The following is a 15198-nucleotide window of genomic DNA, read 5'->3' as shown; positions in this document are numbered from 1 at the left end:
CTAATCAGTAAATTGCAGCATATGGGAATGGACATAGGGTTGGTGAGATGGGTAGGAGGGTGGTTGACGGAGAGATATCAGAGAGTGGTTTACTCGGGAGTAGAGTTCACAAGACGGCCTGTGACTAGTGGTGTGCCACAAGGATCTGTTCTTGGACCACTGCTGTTTAATTTGTTCATAAATGATATAGGAAATGATCTGAGAGGAACAGTTCATTTGTTTGCGGATGATGCGAAGTTGGGTAGGGCAATAGTGAATGCAGATGACGTCAAAATTTTGCAGGATGATTTGGATAGATTGGAGGTCTGGGCTAAGGAGAATGGATGTCAGTTTAATGTGGCAAAATGTAAGGTTATGCATTTTGGAGTGAAAAGATTGGCGGCAGTTTACTGCATTGGTGGAACCGTGCTCCAGGAAATTGATGAGGCACGAGATTTAGGAGTGTTGGTAGATAAGGAATTGAAATTTAGGGGACACATTGCAAAAGTGACCAAAACAGCTCATCAAATCACTTGGTTGCTGAAGAATACGATGACAAGCAGAGACAAGCAGGTTATTGTTCCTCTGTATCGAGCCTTGATAAGACCCCATCTAGACTACTGTGCTCAGATTTGGTCACCTAGGTTTCTTCTTGATGGGGAGGAGGTGGAGAGGATCCAGAGGCGAGTGACCAAGATGATAGCAGGTCTGTGGAATGAACCGTATGAAAACAGGTTGAGGATTTGTGGGTTGCAAAAATTGGTTGATAGGCGGAGGAGGGGAGATATGATTGAGACATTCAAATTACTGAAGGGTTTCTATAAAATTGATTCAGAAGATATTTTTGAGAACAGGGCTGGTTGTGGGAGGAGTAGGGGACATCCATGGAAACTGGGCAAAAGTGTGGTTAGTAAAGGTGTTAGAGCTGGGTTCTTTACTTTTAGAGTAGTGAATGAGTGGAATGCGCTCCCTGAGTCTGTGGTGGATGCTGTGACAGTGAATGAGTTTAAGGCGAGGTATGATAGATACTGTATGAATGTCAAATAGTTGTGATGAATATGATTTGGGGCCTCCCTCGATGAGTCCAATGACTCCCTGGAGTTGCCCGTAATAATAGTAATAATTGATTTGCTAGATGCTGATAGAGAACCACTTTCTAATGAGGAATTAATACAGTTAGAAATTAACCTCAAAGGATTTATCGAATGCGCTTACTCATTTCAAAACATCCTATTTCAAAACAATCCTAATGATAGATACTGTATGAATGTCAAATAGTTGTGATGAATATGATTTGGGGCCTCCCTCGATGAGTCCAATGACTCCCTGGAGTTGCCCGTAATAATAGTAATAATTGATTTGCTAGATGCTGATAGAGAACCACTTTCTAATGAGGAATTAATACAGTTAGAAATTAACCTCAAAGAATTTATCGAATGTGCTTACTCATTTCGAACAAGGAATAAACATTATTTAAATTAAGGGGATATTAAATCGCACATTGTTTTAAAACCGAATAAGAAACTCAAAGATTGGAATCAGAGAGTTTCATGCCGAATATAGTAAACTATAAAAGTTTTGGCGATTACTAGCGTGAGCTAATGCAAGTAGTCTTAGTACGTAGTACAATCTCGGGCAACTCGCAGCAAAGGTGGTAAAGTTCTGATCGCTATTCTTGGTATTTTCCATAATGTAAAAACACATTTCCTAGGAAATGTATGCTGTTATTACATTATGGTGGGAGGTCACTACCCAGACTGGTTTCAGCCTTTTTTGAGGCTTCATCAGTGAGTAGCTAGACCAAATAGATACCAAAGGGTATAGCGAAAAGAACTTATATACTCTGCTATACGAGTAAGGAATAAACATCCTATTTCAAAACAATCCTAATGAAGAATACAGCGCCAAAGTTTCTCGCGGCATTAACACAGTTATTAACTGCTACAAAGAATTGCAAAAAGAAAAGAAAAGGGACTCAATACAACAAACGTTGGACAAATTTTTTAAATTTTTTTGACAAGTCCGGGTCCTCAGACAACAACAGATGGTGACGCTAATGAAGTGATGCAATTCGTCATTAGACTGATTCGAAAATTAAAAAAAAAACGTTCATTTGTTATTTGTGTTTTATTTTGTTTTATTTTATTAGTATTATAGAATTATATTTTTGTTTTTATTAATAACTAATGTAAATGATATTTTAAATGAAATAAAAAATGCATTTTCAACCAGAAACCCAATGATTTTCTGTTTTTTTATAAAATTGTAATGGATCTTACCGTATAAGGCCGAATTTATACGGCCTTATATGGAAATAAATGATTCGTTATACAGCATTTCACTTTGCGGCTGATTTTCCACGAACATATATCGGCCGTATAGTGAGGCATGAGTGTATTCTCATATCTTATATTTTGGACTTCTAAGGTACTTCTAACTGCTTCAAACAATGTAGAGTTTGGTCTTCCTTCTGCCATCCAGTATTAGACACCTATTTTGTTGACTTTTCCCATTCTTTTTTTTAAGTGATCATATACCACCTTTGATTACCAGGGCTAATCTCAGGTAGTATGGATGATGATTTGCCTTTGTCAACGTGTTTGTGTTCAGTCACTATTAAGTTATGTAGGACAATGACTTCTTTTAGCATGATAGGTAAAGCAACTGTTTAATTTTCTGAAATGCTCAGAGAAGTTCAAGTAAACACTGTCTAACACTAGAGATTACAATACTTTTCTTCAATACTTTTCAATTAACATGAAAGAACATAAGGGATAAGTGATACCATTTATTTAAGGCCAATATATTAGAGGCCATCATCAGTACTGACAAGTAATTACAAAGTGGAACACAAACAATAGATTGATTTGAAAAAGTAAGATCTGCATGATGTTATACATAAAATCATGCAGTGGCATAACAGGAAATATTACATTATTGGTTATTCGTTAGCCTATTTAAAAAAATAACTTATTGATGTGTGATTAAAATAAGACCTCTTAGATAGAGAGAAGCAGTCATTCCAGTTTATGTTCAGATGGTGAATATTCTCAAATTCAACACCTCCTCTTTCAAGTAAGGCCTCAATGCTTTCTTTAAACAAGCATTCAAATTTATACCAACATCGATGAAGTAAGCGTGTTTCAGACCATAACACATTGTGGTCTGTATCTATTCTGTTCTGTGCTAAGCCAGATTTGTGTTGCTAATATAAGATTGGTGTTCTTGTATTCTTTTTTCTCCAGAGCATCCAGTTTGTCCAAAGTAAGAACAATGACAGTCACAAGGAACTTGGTAGACACACGAAGAATTAAAAGAGACTGTTTTTAAGATGGAAACTATACTGATAATTTGTTGATATGAAGAAAAATAGCCACTAAATTGTATTTCTTAAGAATTCTAGAAATGAGTTCTGAGATGCCAGAATGTAAATGACCATGCAACAGCTTTTTAATTCCTATAATCCTAGCTCAAATAACAAGGAAATAGGATATGCCTCAATGATTCATTACTGATGTTCCTTGGCCTATGCGAGGCCAAGGAACACCACCTATTCCTAGTCTGTATGCTGAGGCAAATGAACCACCATTGTCGCTTAAATTCCAACAGCTGTCTCTGTTATGTGTAACTAAAATAAAATCCCTGCCAGAGCATTCCATATATATCCAGCTATCTTTCAATCACAATTCAAGAATCTCTCCAACACTCAACAGACTGCCATAAAACTGTTTAGTTTGCAGATAAAAGCTTCTCTTACGAGTTCTAGAAATACCAATAGACAACATAGCTCAGACACCACAAACTGACTCTTCCACTATGGCCATCATACATTCAAGCATTTAGCTTTCCTTCAGCAGACTGTCAAAATTTTCCACTCCTGTTGTCATCTGCCAGCAGCTATTCAAAGCTCATAGAACTTATTTTTATAAGTTCTGTGATTTCTATATAAATAAGTTCTATTTATATTTTTATAAATTAGTACTCTAATTTTGTACCTGTCTACACAGATGACTGAAAATCAGAGGCACTAGTTGGATATTCTACCATCTTTCCAGACAACATTATATCTTCATAAATCCCACCAACTAGGATGTAACGACTTTACAGCAGAGCTATATGTGATAGAACTTGCACTAAAATACATCAGATTCCATTGCTACAATAGGTGCATAATATACTCAGACTTGCAAAGTTCTCTTTAGGCAATAAGAAGACTAGAGCTACAGCAACATCTTGTACTCTCAAATTCAACACCTCCTCTTTCAGTTATGGAAACTGCACTTTGATGCAGCTTTAAAAGGATTGGACTATGCTTCTGTTAAATTCCATGCCATGTTGGGATTAAGGTAAATGAGCCATCAGATCTGCAGGGAGGCCAACTCATTTCTCAAACATTCACCTTCAGCCTGTCCCATACACTGATTATTAGATTAAAACTCTTGTCCTACTGGCAGCTATTTTGGAACAGAGAGAATGATAAGAAGCTCTACACCAAATTAAGGGTAAAATTAAATTTTGGCAGTCTTTCCTCGCCAATTCTGTTTAAGTGACCATATCCCTGAGATTAGCTCTGCTAACGCATTCCTGGATGCTGACAATGTCAAGTTCTTTCCTAATATCCTTGTTTTTAATATCATATTGCCATTGATGCCATCTGTTCACACCTATAATCTTTCTCAGGACTCTCATATCTGCGGTCTCTAGTCTTTGGTCAAGTGTTTTACTTCTGACCCAGCGCTCAGATCCATAAGTTAAAACTGGTTTGAACACTGTCGTGTATAGCTAATTTAGTGTTCTGACTAATTTCTCTCTTATTCCATATGAATTTATTCAGTTGACTGCCTACCATACCAGCTTTGTTGATTCTGTTGTCTATTTGCATATTTAATTTACCATCTTCAGTAAAAATCGTGCCTAAGTAACTGAAATGTTTTACTTGTTCCACAGGTTCCCCGTTCACAACACAGTTCACATTTTCAACAATTCTACCTATTTTCATTGTCTTTGTCTTTTTAATGTTGACCTTCATACCATGTCTATTACAACAGTTGTTCAATTTAGTTAGGGAATTTTGCAAACTTGTAACGGATTTATTTAGAAGTATAACATTGTCCGCATAAAGCAAAGAGCTGACATTAACATCTCCAATTCTGATATCATGTTTAATACCACTTTCCTTCATAATGTGATCCATTGATAATGAATAACAATAATGAATAATAATTATCCCCTCTGTTATTCATAGATAATGAATAACAGAGGGGATAATGTACATCCTTGTCTCACACCAGATTTAACATTAAACCATCTTCCTGTACTTCAATTCTAACTGCTGATTTACAACTCAAATAAAGACTAAGTATTGCTTGATATAATGCCCCATTGACACCATATAACTGTAGCGTATTGAATAGCTTCTCTCTTGGCACCTTGTCATATGCCCTTTCCAGATTGACAAAACTTAAATACAGATCTTTGTTATATTTCCATGCTTTCTCAACTATTTGTCGTAAAGTGAAGATCTGATCCTGACGGCCTCTATTTGGCCTGAATCCAGCTTGTTCTTCACCAAGCTTTTCTTCCACAATTCTTCTCAACCGTTTCTTAAGTATACGTGCATAGATATTGCCAGGAACACTGAGTAGGGAAATACCTCTGTAATTCCCACATTCAGTTTTATTTCCCTTTTTATATATGGGTACTATTAGAGCTCTACTCCAATCATCGGGAATTCATCCCTCTGTCCTGTCTTTCTGAACTATGCAGTGCAGCCACTGTAAGACTTTTATACCACCATACTTCAGCATTTCTGGTCGAATATCATCTACTCCTGCTGCCTTTCCACATTTCAAGGCTTTTGATGGGTTTTTCTACTTCAAGTATGGATATGTATTCCTGACTGTATGCCTGTTGAGTGTTTTTTACCACTGTGCTCTCACTGCGTGATAGTAATTACTCCATACTTCAAGGATATCTTTTTCTTCCATTTTCATGTCACCTTTATCATCTCTAACTCCTTTTACAGCACTCTTGATATTTATTTTCTATGTTCTTGCCAAAGTCCTCCCATGACTTTTGTTTAGCTAGTTTTACGCAGTGTTTTGCTTTCTTACATTTGTCTCTGTATTCTCTAAGAGCAAAAACTGACTTATTTGCTAGGAACTTTTGATATGCTTTCTTCTTTTCCTTCACTGCCTCTTTAAGTTAAAACTAATAAGGCTTTTATATATATATATATATATATATATATATATATATATATATATATATATATACACACACACAAAAGTCTATGATCTAATAAAATCTATAAATAGTTGCCAATTTGACATAAGGTTTAAATATGGTGCATAGCTGATGTTTATTAAACACTCTAGATATCTTTTCAGATGTCCAATGGCTGTAATCCTCATAGGATAGAAAAAATACTAAGTATTTCCCCGAAATCCCCCTCCCCACTGTCCTTTTGGTGTTCGTTCATGCATATTTCCCCAGATCTTCCTGTCTGTCCTACATAGCAGATACCGCAAGAGCAATAAATTTTATAAACACCTGGTTTTTTTAAAGGATGATGTGGAGGTTTCGGGGGATATAGAAATTTTGAAAATTTTTTCCAGCAGCAGAAATGCTACTTTGATGTTATGTTTGTTTAGTAATTTCGCCATCTTGTCTGTAACATTCTTGATATATGGAAGCGTGATAGCGTCTGTGAGATGCTTGTAGGAGGTGTGTGGAGGATTTTTTTGATAATCTTGGGTTCATAACCATTTTTTTTAAGGATCTGTGTTAAATATTCCAATTCTTCATTTCTCTGTTTTTCTGTGCTGGAAATATTATAAGCTCTGTTCCTCAGGGTTTTTATTAGACCTATTTTTTGCGAAGGGTGGTAGTGTGAGGCTGCATTAAGAAATCTTCCTATGTTGGTGGGTTTTCTATGTATCGAGAAAAAAAGTTTATTATCTTTTTCATTGACTTCTAATAGGATCTCAAGAAAAGGAAGTTAGAAAACTTCCTTTTCTAAGTTCTTCTTGTTCTAAAGTAAATTTTATATTCTTATGTAAATTATTCAGGTAAATTTTTGAAAGCAACGAGTTCATCTGTTGATCCTGGCCATGTGATGAAAATATCATCTACATAGCGTAGCCAAAATTTTTGGTTTTCTATGATAATTGATTAAAGCATTATTTTCAAAAATTTCTATAAATAGGTTAGCTAATGCCAGAGAGAGGGAAGAGCCCATAGCCAATCCTTCTTTTTGTTCCCAAAATTTTTCTTGATACATGAAAAAAAGTATTATTTATACAATGTTTATAAAGATCTACGATGTCCGGAGGAAAAAGGCCTTCAAGGAGATTCAGTTTCGTTTCTTGGAACATTTGTAAATAGGCTGATAACATCCAAACTTGCTAAGATGTCTGAAGGTCCAATGTAAATATCTTTTACCTTCTCAATAAAATGTGCACTGCTCTTGATGAAAGATGTTTTTCCTGTGTGAGGTAAAATCATGTTGGTGAGATGTTTTGCTAAATTAGAGGTTGGCGAGTCTCTTCCATCCACTATCGGTCATAAAGGAATACCTATCTTATGTATTTTTGGTACACCATAAATTCTTGGAACTAATGGGTATTTTAATTGTAGAGTTCTTTCAAGTTCTTCAGTCCAATTAGGCTTCTTTTTAATTAGATCATTGGTTTTATTGTGAGCATGCCATGTGGGATCTCTGTCTAAAGGTCTATAGGTATTAGAATCTTCAAGAAGAGTTTTCCGCTTACTTATTTCTTTATTGTGCTTGTAGCTTAAAAAAAAAACGTGGTCCAATTATCGGAATATGCCTTATGAACTTCTAAACTACAGAAACCTCCACTTACAATTCTTCTATTGTTTTATTTTCCTTTCTTGTATATGGGTACTATGAGAGCTCTATTCCAATCATCTGGAATTCTTACTTCAGAAAGCTTGGACAGAGGGACGAATTCTCGATGATTGGAGTAGAGCTCTCATAGTACCCATATATAAAAAGGAAAATAAAACTGAATGTGACAATTACAGAGGTATTTCCCTACTGAGTGTTCCTGGCAAGATCTATGCAAGTATACTTGAGAAACGGTTGAGAAGAATTTTGGAAGAAAAGCTTGGTGAAGAACAAGCTGCATTCAGGCCAAATAGAGGCTGTCAGGATCAGATCTTCACTTTACGACAAATAGTCGAGAAAGCATGGGAATATAACAAAGATCTGTATTTAAGTTTTGTCGATTTGGAAAAGGCATATGACAAGGTGCCAAGAGAGAAGCTATTCAATACGCTGCATTTATATGGTGTCAATGGGGCATTATATCAAGCAATACTTAGTCTTTATTTGAGTTGTAAGTCAGCAGTTAGAATTGAAGGAAGTACTGGAAGGTGGTTTAATGTTAAATCGGGTGCGAGACAAGGATGTACATTATCCCCTCTGTTATTCATTATCTATATGGATCACATTATGAAGGAAAGTGGTATTAAACATGAGCAAAATTGGTGATTTTAATGTCAGCTCTTTGCTTTATGCGGATGATGTTATACTTCTAAATAAATCCGCTACAAGTCTGCAAGATTCTCTGACTAAATTGAATAGCTGTTATAATAGATATGGTATGAAGGTCAGCAATAAAAAGACAAAGACAATGAAAATAGGCAGAATCATTGAAAATGTCAACTGTGTTGTGAATGGAGAACTGTGGAACAAGTAAATCATTTCAGCTACTTAGGCACGATTTTTAGTGAAGATGGTAAATTAAATATGGAAATAGACAACAGAATCAGCAAAGCTGGTATGGTGGGAAGTCAATTGAATAAATTCATATGGAATAAGAGAGAAATAAGTCGGAACACTAAATTAGCTGTATACAAGACAGTGTTCAAACCAGTTTTAACTTATGGATCTGAGAGCTGGGTCAGAAGTAAAACACTTGACCAAAGACTAGAGACCGCAGATATGAGAGTCCTGAGAAAGATTAGAGGCGTGAACAGATGGTATCAATGGCAATATCATATTAAAAACGAGGATATTAGGAAAGAACTTGACATTGTCAGCATCCAGGAATGCGTTAGCAGAGCTAATCTCAGGTGGTATGGTCATTTAAACCGAATGGGTCAGGAAAGATTGGCAAAACAAGTGTTCTCTGCCAGGTTGGCAGCAAAACGACCCAGAGGAAGACCAAGATATAGGTGGATTGATACGGTACAAAGTTCCTTAGACGATAGAAATATAAGATCTGATAATGTTGGAGTCTTGACAAGTAACAGACTGATTTGGAGGAAAATTGTAGATAGGAAGTTAGTAATGATGTAATTTTTTCATGTAGTACTATCATATCCTGTACAACCCTTTAGGGTACATGGCAGGAATTTGATGATGATGATGTCTAGGCCTTCTGAACTGTGTAGCAAAGCCACTGCAAGACTTTTATACCTCTATACCTGAGCATTTCTGGTTGAAATTGGAAGTGATCATCATTTAAGTCTTGAGCAGGATAAAATGCCTGCTCAAGAATTTCAAATTAAAAAGAAGAACATGTAAGAAAGTTTTAAATCGAATAAAAGTTGAGCAGCTCTCAGGTGTGAACTGCACACTAATATACACATTATTCAAGAAAAAATGAAAGAGTTTGAGAACAGGAACCAAACCTTGGAGATTCAGTGGCAATCCCTGAAGAAAACATTGATTGATTCAGCCAGAGAGGCATGTGGTGAGGTTGTCTGCAAGGAGAGACAAATCAGAACTCTATGGTGGACATAGGAAGTTAGAGGCAGTAAAGGAAAGGAAGAAATCATATCAAAAGTTCCTTGCAAATTCTCATCAAATATCATCTCCTGCTGCAAATAAAATTTCATCAAATATCATCTCCTCCTTTCCACATTTCAGGCGTTCGATTGCGTTTTCTACTTCTGGTATGTATTCCTGATTCCATGCCTGGTGAGTGTTTTTTACAACTATGCTGTCACTGCTTGTTTCATATAGCAATTTTTCGAAGCAATTACTCCATACATCAAGGATATCTTTTTCTCGAGTTTTCATGTCACCTTTATCATCACTAATTCCTTTTACAGCACTGTTTCTTCCATTTCTGAGCTTTTTCAACAGCCTCCAGAATAGTTTGCCACTTTCCTGATATGTATTTTCTGTGTTCCTGCAAAAGTCTTCCAATAACTTTTGTTTAGCTCGTTTTACACAATGTTGAGCTTTCTTACATTTGTTTCTGTATTCTCTAAGAGCACAAGCTGACTTATTTGCAAGGAACTTTTGATATGATTTCTTCCTTTCCTTTACTGCCTCTAACTTCCTGTGTCCACCATAGGGTTCTGATTTGTCTCTCCTTGCAGACAACCTCACCATATGCCTCTCTGGCTGAATCAATCAATGTTTTCTTCAGGGATTGCCACTGAATCTCCAAGGTTTGGTTCCTGTTCTCAAACTCTTTCATTTTTTCTTGAATAATGTGTATATTAGTGTGCAGTTCACACCTGAGAGCTGCTCAACTTTTATTCGCTTTAAAACTTTCTTACATGTTCTTCTTTTTAATTTGAAATTCTTGAGCAGGCATTTTATCCTGCTCAAGACTTAAATGGTGATCACTTCCAATTTCAAATCCTCTGTACGCTCTAATTCTTGTAGAAAGGCTTTACGTTGGCAACACGACTATTAAATTATTTAAGGAATTTACAACGTATATTGGAATATAAATTAAAAGAAACTTTAATAAATACCATCTATGTTTCGGCAATGTCACATTGCCATCTTCATGGGAACATACAAATATGGCACGTGCACACAGACACTACAAAAAGCAAATGAGGCAAAAAATAAGAAACTACTGTTGTTCCTAAAGTTCTAATGGTGGCCCCTAGTGGGCTATATTAGGTTGTCTTGGTCATTGGGCTGATGTTCTCATGATGTAAGTATCCCAAATTTGGGGCAGTCTCATGCACCCAAATATGTTGAGGTTTGGAACGTGATGGTGTGTAATACTGAATACTTTCTTAGCCAATGACAACCATCCCAAAAAAATATTAAAACCAGTAAACCACAACCCCCCCTTCCCTCCCCCTTTGCAATAAAGATTGCACTAAATCTGTCACTTCCCTACATCCAGGCACCTCTGAAAAAATAACCAAAATCCTTAAAAAATATGACCTGACTTCATGTTACAAACCATATAAAAAGTTGGCATCCCTTATCTGCTCTACCAAAGACCAACCACTTCCCCTAGACCTACCTGGGATATACCTGGTCCCTTGCAGCTGTAAACTGTCCTACTTTGGCCAAACAGGCAGAACAGCAAATATCAGCATTTCAGAACACAGACTACATCCAGTTTCACCAGTACAGCCACTCTGGGCTTGCAGACCATGCTCTAGATACCCACCACAGAATACATTGGAAGAAAGCCAAAGTAATACACCACTGCAAGTTTAAGTACGAAAGATTATTCATAGAATCAGGCTCAGCTCTAAAAAAACGTTCCAAATCTCAACAAATTTGGGTGCATGAGACTGCCCGAAATTTGGGAGGCTTACATCATGAGAACATCAGCCAAAAGGCCAAGACAACCCATTATAGCCCATTAGGGGGCACCATTAGGACTTTAGGAACAACAGTAGTTTCTTATCTTCTGCCTCATTTGCTTTTTGTAATGCCGGCATGCATGTGCCATATTTGTATGTTCACATGAAGATGGCAATGTGACATTGCCGAAATATAGGAAGTATTTATTAAAGTTTCTTTTAATTTATATTCCAATAGACATTGTAAATTCCTTAAATAATTTAATAGTCTGTACACTCAAGTATCCTGCACCAGTGAGAAAACATTACTATCAACAATAACATAGTCAATGAGACTTTTCTTGTTCCTTACCTCTTCTCTCCATGTTAATTTATGAACATTTTTATGTTGGAACATGTGTTAGTAATAACCAGTCCATCCTGAGTAGAAATCCAACAGATATTTGCCTTATTATTAGCTTTGCTCTTTTCTCCAAATTTTATGTTAGTTACAAATTAAATCTTAGTTACAAAAGTGACTACTGCAGTTGTCTTAGGGAAGGTAACTTTTGTCACAAAAAAACTGAAATGACATCACCTTTAGGTGAGAAGTCATTTCAGTTCACAGACAATCACAATTTCAAGTCATTTTCACAGACAATCACAAACATCCATTCCCACAGCAGGATTCGAACCTGCAGCCTTTTGGCTGGAGAGCGGATACTCTTGGCCAACCAGGCCGGCAATGAGTGTAGTCAATATTTTACCTGCATTAATAATCTATCTGAGCCTTATACACTCAGGCCTGATTTTATCAGATTCACCATGTCTTGTTTGTTTTTATATTTTTTTTTAAATATAAAAATCAATATTTTATAGTTTTCCATGAAAGGTTGTTGAAAACACATTGTTATTAGACCATGGTTGAAGTAAGTTAATCTGGAAATTTGCTCTGAAGACCAAATGTAGAATTTTTCCAGTTCAGCCTCTAATAAACATAGTTGCCCTTCTCAGAAACGGCATCATGATGGTATCTGCTAACAAGACTAAAGGAGGTTTTAAAAAACAGATGAAACACAAACTAGACCTTGCTTTCTTGTACTGTAATATTCAGTATAAGATACAAGCAGTACACTTTCCCACATCAGCTAGAACAACAGTTATTTATTAAAAGGAACACAGCTATGTAAAGATCCACAGTTGACTCTAATATATATTAGGTAACTGTGCTATAGGGAGTCACTTTAACAGACTACTGAAAAGTCCTGACATAAGTCTTGTAAGCACAATGCTATACTAAAAAAATGTTCGTTACAGCAAACTGTCCACCATAAGAAACTATTCCCGAGATTCCTATTGAGTTTGCTCTAGCAAAAAAAAAAAGCTATAGCAAAAAAAGGCTATAGCTTTGGCTATCTTGCTTTGGCTATAGCAAAGCAAGGTTTCAAAATGAAATGTTGCTTTGCATGCAATTGTGAGGGGCCACTTCATCAACTGAAAGTGCATTAAACTTTGCTGTAGATCAAAACTTCAATCTAAAAGATTTTCTACTGATTTATTGAAATATCCCATAGGTAGATCTGAGGCTGCCACCATGATTATTGAAGACATGAAGTGGCTTGTAAAAGTTCTATTTTTGGTCTCTTGGACAAAGTATTTGTCCAAGAGACCAAAAATTTCCAGAGTATTCATTTTATGATATATTTACAATACAACATTTCATGGGAGGGGGATGGGGTGAATGGGATGAAATTACCTGGAATAATAGCAATCTGTTCTCTACTTAGAGGAAATGCCATTCACAACTCTAGATGATGGTAGATGACTCATCACCCTGTGAAAAAAACCCGGCTTGTTTTGTATCTGGGATACAGTATATTGTTTCTAATACCACTTTTTTTTCACATGCAGTGTGGGTAATGACTTGTTAAGTTGTCTCTCTTTCTCTCTCTCTCTCTCCACTGCTATTAAGAAGTTAGCACCTCCTTCATTTGAGAATACAGATGTAAAACAGTTTCTGCAGGCTGGCTACTAGGTAGTACTTTGCATTGAACCTGTTTAACACTTTGAAAAGCTTCCTTATCACCTGGCAAATAATCCTGCTGCTGCACCTACACTGCCAGGTTGTTCCTGAAGGAGTCTGAATATAGCAGTGTGGAGATAGGGGCAGGCACTGTCATGACTACACTAAAATAAAACAATCAGTATACCTAGTGCACTAGAGCGAGTCCAATATGACTATGTCTTGGATATTTTTCCTGATGAAGAAAAATGGACACTAGCTGACCACAATCCTTGAAAAAGAAAAAATCCAAGACTAATAAAAATAAAGCCTCTGAACATAGGAAGACAGATGATACAACCAAAAAGAAATAATGAAAACATTCTTTACTTGAATTGTTGCAGATTCTGACAAAACATCAATCACATCAAGGCTCTTGCAGAAATATGTACCAGTGTGCTTCTCATCATCATCATCAAATTCCTGCCATGTACCCTCAAGGGGTATACAGGATATGATAGTACTACATGAAAAATTTACATCATTACTAACTTCCTATCTGCAATTTTCCACCAAATCAGTCTGTTACTTGTCAAGACTCCAACATTATCAGATCTTATAGTTCTATCGTCTAAGGCACTTTGTACTGTATCAATCCACCTATATCTTGGTCTTCCTCTGGGTCGTTTTCCTGCCAACCTGGCAGAGAACACTTGTTTTGCTAATCTTTCCTCGCCCATTCTGTTTAAGTGACCATACCACCTGAGGTTAGCTCTGATAACGCATTCCTGGATGCTGACAATGTCAAGTTCTTTCCTAATATCCTTGTTTTTAATATGATATTGCCATTGATGCCATCTGTTCATGCCTCTAATCTTTCTCAGGACTCTCATATCTGCGGTCTCTAGTCTTTGGTCAAGTGTTTTACTTCTGACCCAGCTCTCAGATCCATAAGTTAAAATTGGTTTGAACACTGTCTTGTATACAGCTAATTTAGTGTTCCGACTAATTTCTCTCTTATTCCATATGAATTTATTCAATTGACTTCCCACCATACCAGCTTTGCTGATTCTGTTGTCTATTTCCATTTTTAATTTACCATCTTCACTAAAAATCGTGCCTAAGTAGCTGAAACGATTTACTTGTTCCACAGGTTCTCCATTCACAACACAGTTGACATTTTCAATGATTCTGCCTATTTTCATTGTCTTTGTCTTTTTATTGCTGACCTTCATACCATATATATTACAACAGTTATTCAATTTAGTCAGAGAATCTTGCAGACTTGTAGCAGATTTATTTAGAAGTATAACATCATTCGCATAAAGCAAAGAGCTGATATTAACATCACCAATTTTGCTCATGTTTAATACCACTTTCCTTCATAATGTGATCCTTGTCTCACACCAGATTTAACATTAAACCAACTTCCTGTACTTCCTTCAATTCTAACTGCTGACTTACAACTCAAATAAAGACTAAGTATTGCTTGATATAATGCCCCACTAACACCATATAACTGTAGTATATTGAATAGCTTCTCTCTTGGCACCTTATCATATGCCTTTTCCAAATCGACAAAACTTAAATACAGATCTTTGTATTTAAGTTTAAATACAGTGTGCTTCTTTCTGCAAGAAACATCTAAACCAAGTAATGATCCAGCATTTTGAAATAACTATCATTCGTAAGGACAG

General features: G+C 36.2%; 1 protein-coding gene across 1 annotated transcript in view; it reads left to right on the top strand.

The window, feature by feature from the left end:
• LOC150102040 (synergin gamma-like) overlaps positions 1-15198 on the top strand; it is a 228772-nt gene that overhangs the window by 132697 nt on the left and 80877 nt on the right. The gene's annotated exons all lie outside the window — the stretch shown is intronic.

The sequence above is a fragment of the Typopeltis vanoorti genome, chromosome 11, assembly GCF_054136105.1.
Source record: "Typopeltis vanoorti isolate ZY-2024b chromosome 11, IOZ_Tvanoo_1.0, whole genome shotgun sequence".
In the NCBI taxonomy this organism is placed as follows: domain Eukaryota; kingdom Metazoa; phylum Arthropoda; class Arachnida; order Uropygi; family Thelyphonidae; genus Typopeltis; species Typopeltis vanoorti.
The sequence above is the reverse complement of the archived record's forward strand: the minus strand, read 5'-3'. Positions and strand labels throughout refer to the sequence as shown.